This window comes from Apteryx rowi, unplaced genomic scaffold (genome assembly GCF_003343035.1).
Source record: "Apteryx rowi isolate R43461 unplaced genomic scaffold, aptRow1 scaffold_334, whole genome shotgun sequence".
In the NCBI taxonomy this organism is placed as follows: Eukaryota; Metazoa; Chordata; class Aves; order Apterygiformes; family Apterygidae; genus Apteryx; species Apteryx rowi.
The window spans coordinates 298365-309870 of NW_020449797.1; the positions used below are offsets into that span (position 1 = coordinate 298365).

General features: G+C 43.8%; 1 protein-coding gene and 1 long non-coding RNA gene across 18 annotated transcripts in view; one reads left to right on the top strand and one right to left on the bottom strand.

The window, feature by feature from the left end:
- Positions 1-4541, top strand: part of FOXO3 (forkhead box O3) — a 76306-nt gene extending 71765 nt beyond the window's left edge. For 15 of the 16 annotated variants that reach the window (XR_003254556.1, XR_003254553.1, XR_003254554.1 and 12 more), the window contains one exon: positions 483-4541. The gene's annotated coding sequence lies outside the window, so the exon portion shown is untranslated. The remainder of the gene's footprint in view (positions 1-482) is intronic. The other variant, XR_003254561.1, reaches the window with a different exon arrangement.
- Positions 1135-11316, bottom strand: LOC112969097. 2 transcript variants are annotated; one of them, XR_003254564.1, is made up of 4 exons: positions 11186-11316; positions 10756-10902; positions 8647-8874; positions 1135-7540 (listed from the first exon to the last, which is right to left on the bottom strand). It is a non-coding gene; the product is annotated as an uncharacterized LOC112969097 (long non-coding RNA). The 2 variants fall into 2 exon arrangements; XR_003254563.1 differs by having other exon boundaries at positions 8647-8888.
- Between the last annotated feature and the right edge of the window lie 190 nt (positions 11317-11506).

Sequence of the window (11506 nt, forward strand, 5' to 3'; positions counted from 1 at the left end):
CTTGAGCAGCCTCCTTCAGCTGTCATTCAAGGGCAGTCTTCAATATCAAACCCTGAAAGAAGATTTGTCCAGCCTTTCGGTGATGTTGAGAAAGGGCTATCATGAAAAATGGAGAAAAACTGAAGGATCCTTCCATGCTTCACCTGGAAATATGCTTAACAAATCGGCGATGTACTGGGTTTCTGTAAATTAGACTTGGCCATTGTTTTTCCTTTAAGAGGGAATTTTTTGCTTTAATGCTTGGTAACAGCTAAGGTAGTAAAGAAGCACACGCAAGCCTTGGCAAGAAAGAAGTATTTTCATGAGGGATCAGTGTACAACTTGCTCAAGGGTTCAAAGCTTTTGGGTACAAATGACAATTGCTTGTCAATTTAAACTGTTGTTGGGTTTGCTTGGCTGGCTTTTTTTGTTTTTGTTTTTKTTTTCTTTCTCTACATGCAGCAGTCTCACTGTCTTTTCTTCTCTTTCTTCCTCCTCTCCAGGCCCTCAAACTGACACAAGACATAGAGAGCGAGCGAACCCTTTGCCAAATCTGCTGTCAGCAAGTGGACAGTGATACTGTTTACAGCTTACGACCTTTGTGAACCCTGCATTATTTTCCTAATGAAGCAGACTGTTAATAAGCCCCTTATCTGAGTGAAGATCCTCTTTTTTTTCCCTTTTTTCTCTCYTTTTTTTGAATTGAACTCATTCTAAAGTATGCAAAATCTTCCTTTTCTGGGATGGCCAAACACCTGCTGTGGAGACGATGTTCAGCACCATCCTGTTGAGAACACACTGTGTAGCCTTTACAGTAGTTATTTGTCAATGAGTATGTGGTGTTTCAATATATTAATGGTTTATGGGATGTTTTAAGTTGGCTTTTCATTTTTGGAGGTGTTCCCTGTCTGCCCACCCTTTCCCCCGCAACCTCCAGTTTGATTTCTGTAGTTTTTTGACCATTTTTGCTTTCTCTCCCTGGGGAATCTGAAGTACAGCATGCACGCAAGGAAACCTTATCCTGATTAGCATAACCCTACATTGCTCTGACACGAGCTTTTCTGACTATACAGCATTCATTATACCAATCAACTGACCGACTTCCAGAGAGAGGTGACTTGTGTGGGCTGTTTGTTGGGTTTGTTTGTTTGTTTGTTTTTTACTCTTTTCTTAAATTTAATGGTACACCCCTGTTTCCCGTAAGCATCCAACCAGGGCTGAGTACAAGACAAGGGCAACCAGCAAGTTTGCCTCTTGGCCCATGCTCGTGAGGACYGGCTGAGCGAGGAAGCCGTTTCCCTGACATTTACGGACGCGGGACCTGGTTCACTGCCGGCCGAAGCGGTCTCACCTCTTGCATTACGTTCGCAGGGCTGCTCTTGCTGCCTCAACGAGTACAGTTAGGCTGCCTCAGTCGCCTGGGAAGAAGTTATAGGCTGAGCTGCCCCTCTGTTGCCAGACAAGATGAACATTACCACCCGTAAAGATCTGTTTAAAAACGGGAGGATGACAGAAAGGAAAATGTGCCACTTGGCAGAAAAAGATAAGCTTGCAGGCTGGGCATCAGCAAGTAACTGAACAGTGGCAGTGTCGGGAGTTCAGGCACAGATTGTTGCAGGGTGTGTTATTGCATCAGTGATTTTTTTTTTTGGCATATCCTTGATTATATTTTCCTTCTCATTATGCATAATCCATCGTGGAAGAAGCAGGAGAGGGAATGGCAAGGTGACAGTATCGTACAAATGGCTTTTCATATGAGCATAGAGTGTAACAGGATAAATGACACTGAAAGACAAGGCAGTTATATATATTTTGCTTCTAAGATTTTCTTTTGTAAAATGAATAATAATGAATTAATAATAATGAATAAAAGGTATGGTGCTGTATAGATCCTCTCTATAATCTGGAAAGTTTGATTACTTTTTATTAGTATCTTTTTTTGGGGGGGAGGGATGTGAAAAAAGAGGGGAAAAACACCAATGGTACATATGAACTTGGTATGAAGAAGTTCTGAATAGGACAGTGTATACATAATTCTCCAAAGCGATATATGAAGTTTTTTTCTTTGCATAAAAAGCATTATGCATATAAATATATAAATATATTTTATTATGTACAGAAATGGCTCATTATGCATGGATGTTAGGAAAACAAACTAGCATTTTAACCCAAAGTTTCAGTGCATGAGTTCCCACTGATACGTGTTACCATGCAATGTGGAGTGACTCCCTTTCTCCACGGCCACCACACGTGCGCCCGCGCGCAGTCACGCACATGGACACAACACAAGCATTTGTGGGCCCTACCTAGCTCCTTACTTGCCAGGTCCCTGAGGTGATATTGGTGAAATAACAGCTCCTCGTGTGATGGAAGTTTTGTTTTGTGCTGTGACCTCCTCGTGCTCCCGCTGTTCCCCAGTGAAGATGCACCTCTTGGTTGCCCCACGCATTATGGCTGTGCAAGCTCTGTGCGGTTGTGGTTATCGTAGCCCTGTAGCCTACCAACTCTTCCAAGCAGCTAAGGGTTTATCGTTTTCCTTTTAAAAAAACTTCTCTCTTTCTTTTTACATCAAGATGGTCTATTGGTCAGTATGGGGTCTAGTTTATTATACGTTTATCATTGGAGTTAGCTGAGGCTCACTGCCGATCTCCATGTCTGGGGAGATATTTCCAGTAGCCAGCTGCTCCAGACACCTGGGCTGTACAGTGGTCATCCGTGGTTGTCAGGTCCCTGGTATATCTCGAAACATGAATTATGCCGACGGCCTTTCCCCCGCTGGCTYGTGCCCCGCGTTTTGGCCAGCCTTGCTCTGCTGGGACGGGGCGCTGCCCTCGGGCCGCCACTGCAGAGCTGGCGACCGCCTGCCCAGAGACCGCCGCCAAGACCTCTCTATAATCTGGCTCCAGCCTGGCCCAATGGTATGACGAAAATCTGTTGTCGTTTTTGTTCTCAGTAGGGAGGCAGTCCTTGTCTCACGCAGGGCAAATGGTTTGGATGTAGCCAGGCGGTTTCTGCTCCATCAGTGTGGCGTAGCTCCATTGCAGCCCATGGAGCTAACTCTTGCCGGCGTCAGTCAGAAGGAAGAATATGGTCCACTCTGCTCAGAAAATGGAGGGAAAAAAAACGATTTGGAGACAACCAGTCAATGGCAGAGAAGTTTTTTTAAAAAGATTAAAAGCATTAACAGCTGAAAGGCCTAATCTACCTCCCAGCAATGTCGAGGAAAGCATTTTCGTTGGCTTGTCTAGGACAGATTGGGCCCCTTCTTTTGAGGATATCCCCTGCACTAGCTGGAGAGGGATGGACTTGGACAACCTCTTAAGTTTGCTTTGGTTTCTCTTTTGCTCATTCTTGTGACCAAAATTTTCAAACCAAAGTGCCTCGTGCCAGGCACCCAAGGCTGGGACTTTGAAATGGTCTCGCAGGACGAGCTGCTCTGCCCTCGTTGCTTTTCCAGGGAAGGAGAGGTGCCTCCTGGCTGGAGGCCCACTGGAAGATCACCGCCCTACACGGGCATTTAGGTGTCTAAAAATTGCCCTTGTCTTCAGAGGCACTGGATAAATACATCTCCCTGAATTCAAAGGGCCGCTTATTTCCGTGTCAAAATATAGATTGAAATGGCTGGTTTTGGGAACCTACCTTTTGAAAACTTTGGCCTTTGAGTTTTTGAACATCTTTATGCATAGAAATTTTCCTTCTAAAGTCATGTAAAACAGATACAGGTCCAGAACAATTACACAGGTATTGCTTAAACCCTTTGACTAAAAAAAGTTCTAAAAAAGGTGACATTTATACAGTTCCTGCAGTCACGGGTTTGGGGTTTTATTTAATAATTTTGTAAATTTTTTCTCTTGAGAATAATTAGTTAGTTGGCCACTGCCTAATTCCAGAAATATTTGTGCCACTGCTCCAAAAAGCTACCTTTTAGATCATGTATTTCTCTAAAGTGATGTCATTGCTTGGCAATCAGTGTCCTGTAGTTGTTTTTTAGTACACAATGTACATTAGGAATGCCAACAGATGCGAAGGGGGACCAGATACATTTCGTTACTATGGGTTGGAAAAATGGATTGTACATTTGGCTTCACATGTTTAACTTTTTTAAAAAAAGTTGCATGATTGAAAAAAATATGTATACAGTATCTGTAAAGCTGTTTTATCTGTTTTTGTTTCAAGCCATGTAAATTGGAAGAATTTTAAATCCACAGCCTTATCACGCATGGCCATCTTTACATACTGAAGAGCTGAACAATTTATACTTTTCATTTGGGCTATCCTGTACTTTCATTTGAAAGCAGACATTCTCATATTGCATTCTTACGGAGGATTTTATATAAAAAAAAAAAGATGCTGCCCTGGATGAATATACTACCTTACTACACAGAGAYTGGAAGTGAGTTTGTTTTGGAGCTCTGCCCCTTTCCAAACGAAATTGAGACGCAGTGCTTACTCCACTTGGTGTTAGTAGATATTGCCTTGTGTATTCCATTTTAAATTGTAATCTAGTTTGTAAAAGAGATGGTGAAGCATGTAAATAAAGCATAATGGATCTCTACATTGCAGATTTGCCTTCTGTCTGTTTTATTATATCGTAGGCATCTAAACACGGGATCTGGAAAATGAAGGACTTCAAAGCAACCAGTGTAACAGGGTGGCTGGGGGAGGTAGGTACTGGGGAGAGGAGCCTGATCCCGAGACCGCTGGAGGCAATGGGAACACTGGCTTATACTGGCCTTGGTGGGCTCCGGATGTGGCCATGCTGAAGGGTTCGAATGGAAACGCCTGAGTGGGGACATCCTCGGGAGCAGTCCCTGGGCGCTGAATCCACTGGGAGCAGCAACGCACCTTCAAGGTGCTCCGGGCTGAGAAGCGCTGGCTCTGGGAAGGGACACCGGCTGGAGAAACACAGTTATAAAATATATGGCAGGGCTGTACAAGTTCCTGAGCTGTGCAGGGACATTTGCAGCGGGCTGTTTGTGACTAGGATCACTTTCACGATGAACAGCGTGAATAACAGAGTTAAAGAAAAAAAGAAACTGCCCATCCCAGCACTGGTGGTAGAGGCAGAGGATGCTGTAACAAGGGACTGGGTCCCAGGGGTGTTGGGTGGGCGAATGTGGAGGGCTGCAAGCAGGATCTTTTCTTTGTCTTGCATCTGAGGAGGAGAGAGCCTGGAGGTGGGTTTTCCACACCCCTGAGCAGCGTTTAGAGGCAGGATGGAGACAGCGGGGCAGGCGCATAGTGTAGAACAGGGCAAGCAGCGGTGCGTGAGCAGCCAAGGACAGCGGATTGCCGTGGAGGCGAGGTCCCTGCCACAGGACACTCAGGATGTCCTTCCGGAGCACTTTTTTCTTCGGCCTTGTCTAGTGATGCCACAGGCCGCAATGGGCAGGAATTGGGAATTTTGAGTGTGGGGAAGTTTGCTGGGGGATTTTTTCTCTTTGAAGTGGTGAGGGTGAGCTCCGGGCCAGCCCCCTTCCCCATCAGGCCAAGGAGTGCCTGTCACCCACCGAGGCACCAGCGCAGCAGGGTAGCAGGGGGGAAGCCCCAAGGCCTTGCAAACACTGCGGTGCCCCAGCAGGGTGCAGTTTGGTCTGGCTTAAAGCGGGGGGACCTTGCACCCTGCAGGGTGCTGTTGGCTCAAAGTCAGCCCTTTTGGTAAGAAGGGCAAGCAGCAGTTCAACTTTGCAGTGGAGCCAGTGTCACTTTTGTGGTCAAATAGCCACAATTAGATTATTTACTGCTGCTAAAAATCACAAAGTTCACTTGATTTTTGGGAAGGGGGGTGCTGGCCTCTGGGAATGCTGTTGCAGCCTTGCTGCTGCAGGCCTGCTTGCTGTTCCCGGGAGAAAACCCACTCAATTGCAAGTCACTCAGTAGAAGAATTATATCCCTGTGGGCTTGGTTGGGTTTCAAACTATAGCTGAAAAATGTCTGGAGTACTCGAAACCACCCGTTTGGGATTTGGGATAAGGAAACCAGCAGCCTGACTCAGCAGGAAGCTCTATCGATGGCTCTAGCCAAGGCACAGGAGAGCGTGCTAAGAAATATGAGAAATGTGGGCAAAAGCTGTTCCCCCGCACTGATGGGAAGCCGCAGATGTGTATGTTTTTGGAGTCATTTTCCAAAAGTAAATGATGTTTTTCAAGAAAGAGGAGCTTTTGTATGCAGCAGGGAGGGGTTTCCGATGAGTCTAGGACTGTGACTGCTGTGTTATCCATGCAAAACTCATGGGAACGTTGCTTCAAAATGCTGCAGTATAAAAAGCAGCTTAGGGATATGACAGCCTTTGCCTTCTTGTTTAATATAGCTAATGCAAGAGTTATGCAGGCTTTGTCTTAGCTAGACACGGTTTGAAATGTAAGACATAGTCAAAAAATAGCCTTTTACTTGGATGAATTGAGTATTAGCATTCCCAGCATGAGAGCAAGCACATGTCCTGCAGCAATTGCAGAGTTTCCCCCAGTTGCTCAAAAATGGATCTACCTTACTGAGCTTTCTAAAGGATCTGCTAACAGTGCTCTGGCTGAGCAGGCTGACGCAGTGACAACCCATGTCCTCCTCTCGCTGACCTACCTCGACTGCAATTTGGGACAGATGATGACAGTGTCTGACCTTTAGGTGCCTTTGCAAAAGGGCCCCAACTTTAACCTGAATTTAGGTAGGGGCAGCAGCAACTGTGAGCCGATCAAATCCTGTGCAAGTTGTGCTAAACCTACTTCATTATGTTGTGCAATATCTTAATAGTGACCTTCAGTTCACCCCGCCTGGGAATATATCCTTCTTATCTTTGAGAATACTTTCAAAATAAGTCCAAACATTTAAACTTCTCCAAGTCCCGGAAGACAAAAGGCTTTTCAAGCTGTTGCTAACACTGGTGAGGCAATCGGGAGCTATTTTGGGAGCTCCCCATCACATATGCTGAGTTGCTATTTAGACCAGACCGTGGAAAACAATGTTGTACAGCTCTTGCTTGGCTACTGCTGCCAAGGAAGTTAGGGGTGCTTTTAGGAAGATCGAGATAAGCAAATCTGGGAGTCCATCTCCTTTTCTGATGGAGTCATTGTGACTGATGTCTCACTTTTCCAAAGGAGGACTTCTTGGGTGAAGCTGTGCACAAGCTAGATTAAGTAGATACATCTGTCACTGGCACACGGATCCATCCCACCTCCAGTGACTTTTCAAGTGTCTCACTGCTTCTGTGTTTGCATTTCCCAGCCCACATATCTTTTTCCCCACTGGCTCTGCCTGTGGAATTTTTTGATTAAGCTATTTTTTGATAAAAATGCTATTTTCATATAAAAATGAAATGTAGGAAGTTACATTAGAACAAAAAATGAGTTTTTTTACTTTTGTTTGAATCTTTAGAAAACTTTGGAATTGCCTGATAAAATTCTGAAGCTTAATTTTGGAATTTTTCTTTTCAGATCTGGCTTTTCTTGTCATATTAATGACACCAGTAGTTATGTGTGTGTCATGCATGCCATTTACTTTTTAGAACAAAGTGTCTTCTATTTTTATTGTTTGATGCTTTGATGACATACCAAGGAAACTATTTAACCTAGAAAACAAGATAAAATGTCTCAATTTAGTAGTAAGAATTGGCCTAAATGACAATAACTGTTGTAATAGTCTTTTAAAGCTACATTAGGCCATGCAGATTTAAAGGTATCTATATGCTATGAATGGCATATAATGAAGTGGGGGGAGGGAACAGTAAAAATGCAAGAAAATTCATAAAAATCTTTTCAACCTCCACATAACAGGGATCTCAGTGTTTTTACCCCCTTCTTCCTCTGTCCCCATCTTACCACCTGCCCCAGCTTCCTGGCCTGTAGGCCTGGCCTTGCTGACCAAGGACTGGGTTTAAGCCTCTTCCTTTCTCCCGCTCAAACAATAATTTGCTAGGAAACCTCCCCTAGCAAAAATCCCAAGGCAATAACACTATTGTGCTCCACTAACTGGCGAGTCCGAGCACGAGGGAGCACTAAGCAAACATCCCCACTCCCCCTCCTGCTAACCCAGGACTGAGAAGCGCGGCGGCAGATGACTACATGGCGAGTTCGTTTGAGGACTTTGACTTTTTCCCAGCGAAGGTCAGGCGCTTACCTGCCTGGTGCTGTAAGGAGAGGCCTAATGCTGCGAGAGCTCTTTCATCATCCTATTTCCTTATAGCTCCATGCAGCTCCTAATGAATAACTAACTAAAGAACAGCTTTTTCTTTTTATGCTTCCTCCCCCAGAGGGGAAACTGAATTTAAAGCAGCATCTCTTATTTTCAGGAGCTTGGCCTGAATGAGACAGGGCCATGTGTTATTCATAGGCCTTTATCTGTCCTATGGTAGTGTTTAGAGACTCAGACAAAAGCCAAAGACTGGGTCTCCTGGGCCATGCACATCCATACGGTATAACAGCAGCCTCAACACTGAAGAGCTCATGCTCAAAATGCACAAAATGGACAAAAGAAATGGCAGCGGTTCTTTTTTAAATATGAATAAAATGAGGCAGAGAGCACTGCTGCTGCTCCTGATGCTTTCCCGCACAGGGAGGCTGAGGGCCATCTTTTCTAAGCCTCAGCTATGAATGACAGGTCTGGTATCACGCTGCATTTGTTGTTTCAGCTTCCTGGGTTTGTAAGTTCATTTTCAGCACCAGAATAAGGACTTACCTTTTGCTTTGATGGCGCAAGCTGTGTGTTTTCAGCTTTTTAAGCTCTTGTGGCATTTGTTAAGAGTAAATTCAGGTGAAACCCAAGTATGCAGTATCTCTGGGAACAACAGGTCCTGACACAGTTGTGTGCTCAAGTAAATCCTTTGAGGAACCTGCAGCATGAGCAGGACTGAGCCTGCAATGCGTTTTGTGCTGACCTGCAGGTTTGTATTTCCATGTCCAGGTCCTGAAGAAGCCACCCTAGGAAATGCTGGTGAACTATCACCAAAGGTAATAACTCTTGGTACCTCCCTGACCACCACGGAGCTGGGGATAAACTCTGCTGTAGTAGCTCCACTTTGTGACCACCCTTCCTATGCAGTTCCAAAACATCTCTCTAGGTAGAAAATTCCTACTCTATCAGCATTTTATTTTAAAAACACAATAGGCTCCTTGTATTTAAGCCTATCCAGGCTTGTACACCATTAACTAGTTTATGAATGAATGTCCTGGAGAAAAGTCAGTATTTAGAAAGCAATTCATAAAAAACATAAAATAAAAAATGCTTAGCCCTTTTATTCATTAAATGAAACCCAACTTCTTTCTCCCTTCTCTTGAGAGTTGTCCTTGGAATATCAAACTGGGTTACCAACTTCAGTGTTCGTCCACTAAGCAAAATTTATGATAATGCTGTCCCATTTATTCAGAAGTTTTTGTTGTTCACTTTCATTAGCCTCATAGATTCTTATGTCATAGTTTAAGTCAAGAACACTACTGTGCCTGCACAGCTATAAAATTACAGTGGCTTTCAGACCAAGGAGATACTGAAGTTTCTTCCTGAGGAAGGCAGCTACCTTCAGGTGTCTGCTCGGAAGCGTCTGTATCTAAGACTATAGCTAGAAGAACAATAGGAAGCTCAGGTGTGGATGTATATGGAGGTCTTCAGTTTGCAATCAAGTTGTGTTCAGTCTGTAGTCAAGGTAAGGCGAGCTACCTGCTTTCATGAAAGGCTCGGTGCAAAATAGCTTACTACAGAGTAAAAGCATTTATGGGGGAAGTTATCCTGGAATAGTTAATACATGTAAATACATATCCTCACTTCTTTTTCTCTAGCTTGTTCTGTAGCTAGGACTTTAGGTAAACCCATTTCACTCCATTGTTCATGAGAGAACATGCAGATGATAATTTGTTTGCAGAAAGTGCCCTGAATTGTTAGGTCTTAGAGGACTTGCCTGAGATTTTGTTGCTATATTGCTAATGTCTTAAAGCTCCTGCCTGAAATTCTTTGCTTTTCCACAATTTCTTCGCCATATTTCACAAAAGTTTTGTCTCAAGAAAGGGCCCTAGGGAAGATGACATGATGTTGCTGTTAGTGGGAGCACCTCTTGGTTTGGTTCTCCCTCACAAATGCATGTGTGTGTGTGGGGGGGGTCTCTTCCCACCTTACCCAGCTCACGAACTATGCCTAAGAGTGAACTTTTTTGTATGTGTAGGGAAAATTGCAAGAGATGGGAGAATACAGGAATGGCACACAACAGAGTAGGTGAAAAAGGCCTAATAAAATGCTACCCTTTAAGCAATACGTTGTTATGGGGTATTTGAACCACTCCTTCCTCCTCTCTTTGTCTAGCTTCTCCATGTCTGAAGTTACCAGTGTTTCCCACTGCTGTCAGAAATGGTCTTCTTAACTTTTAATCTCCATGAGCCTTTCTTTGAAAAGAAGTCTTTTTCTGCAGTCTCTGACTTTTGTGCATACTCTGGTTTTCTAAGGCCAGATATTAAAATGTTTGTGGGGACAGTAATGTCAGTTGTGGGTATGATTATTTTTAAAGATGTTTTTATACAAGCAAGAATCCCAGTGTAGACACAGTTATCTGGCAAGAGCTCTTTGCCAGTACAACTCATTTCATTCCAGCTCCACTGTCAAGAAGCCCTTCTTTTTTGCTGCTACAAGCTATGTCTGTGTTCGAAGAGTTTGCTGCTCTAGCTACACCAGCCACCTTTTTCTAATATAGGCTAAGCCTTAAATATTGCTGCACGCAGACTAGCAAGTTTACAGCCAATATGAACCATTTGCTACATTCAAAGGTCTGCTAAGGTCAGGAGATGTGGAGCTGAGAGTACGTACAGGTAGTCTGTGGCCCAGGAATTGCTGCTTAGAGTGACAGTAGCACACCACTTCAGAGCAAACCACCACAGTCAATGCAATGGGAAGAAATGAATGCCTCTCTCCTTCTCCAAGTGTCTCTCTTTGTCCATGCTCYGTTGAGTCTTTCTGTGAGAAACGGATATTGTGAAGTAGCTTTATACATCCTAGATGCAACCTAGAATAACCGTTTGCAGAATATGCCAAGCTGTCTGTCCTCTTGCAGTATCGCCAGATGTAATTCAATTACCTCTAATACCTCTCTGGTCTGTAACCTGTTAAATAGTGTTGGCAACCTTTGATTACCTTTATTTCAGTGAGTCAAAAATCTGCTAACTCTTTCCCTTAAAGGTTAAAAGAATTTGAAGGGTTTATCCTGATCACCTCATCCCTAAGCTAACAAAAGTCTTACCTGTTTCTTTTCCATTGCAGTCGACAGTCCTCTGTAAACGAATGTTCAGCTTTTCAAGACTGTAACTTAAAGGTTAAATTTATCATACAAGCAGATTGGATGAGCTCATGATTGAGGAAAGACTATCTAAAGGTGACTTGTCTAGCATATTTGTACGCACACACACACACACACACACACACACTGCTTTCCAGTCTAGCCTTTTTCAGACATTGCCTCTGTGCCAAGAGCCTCAGGATAAAGTTGTTCTAGAAATCATAAAGGTGGGTTGAATTTGGCACTTGGAATATAAAATGAAGGATCTGAACAACAGAGGTTTGT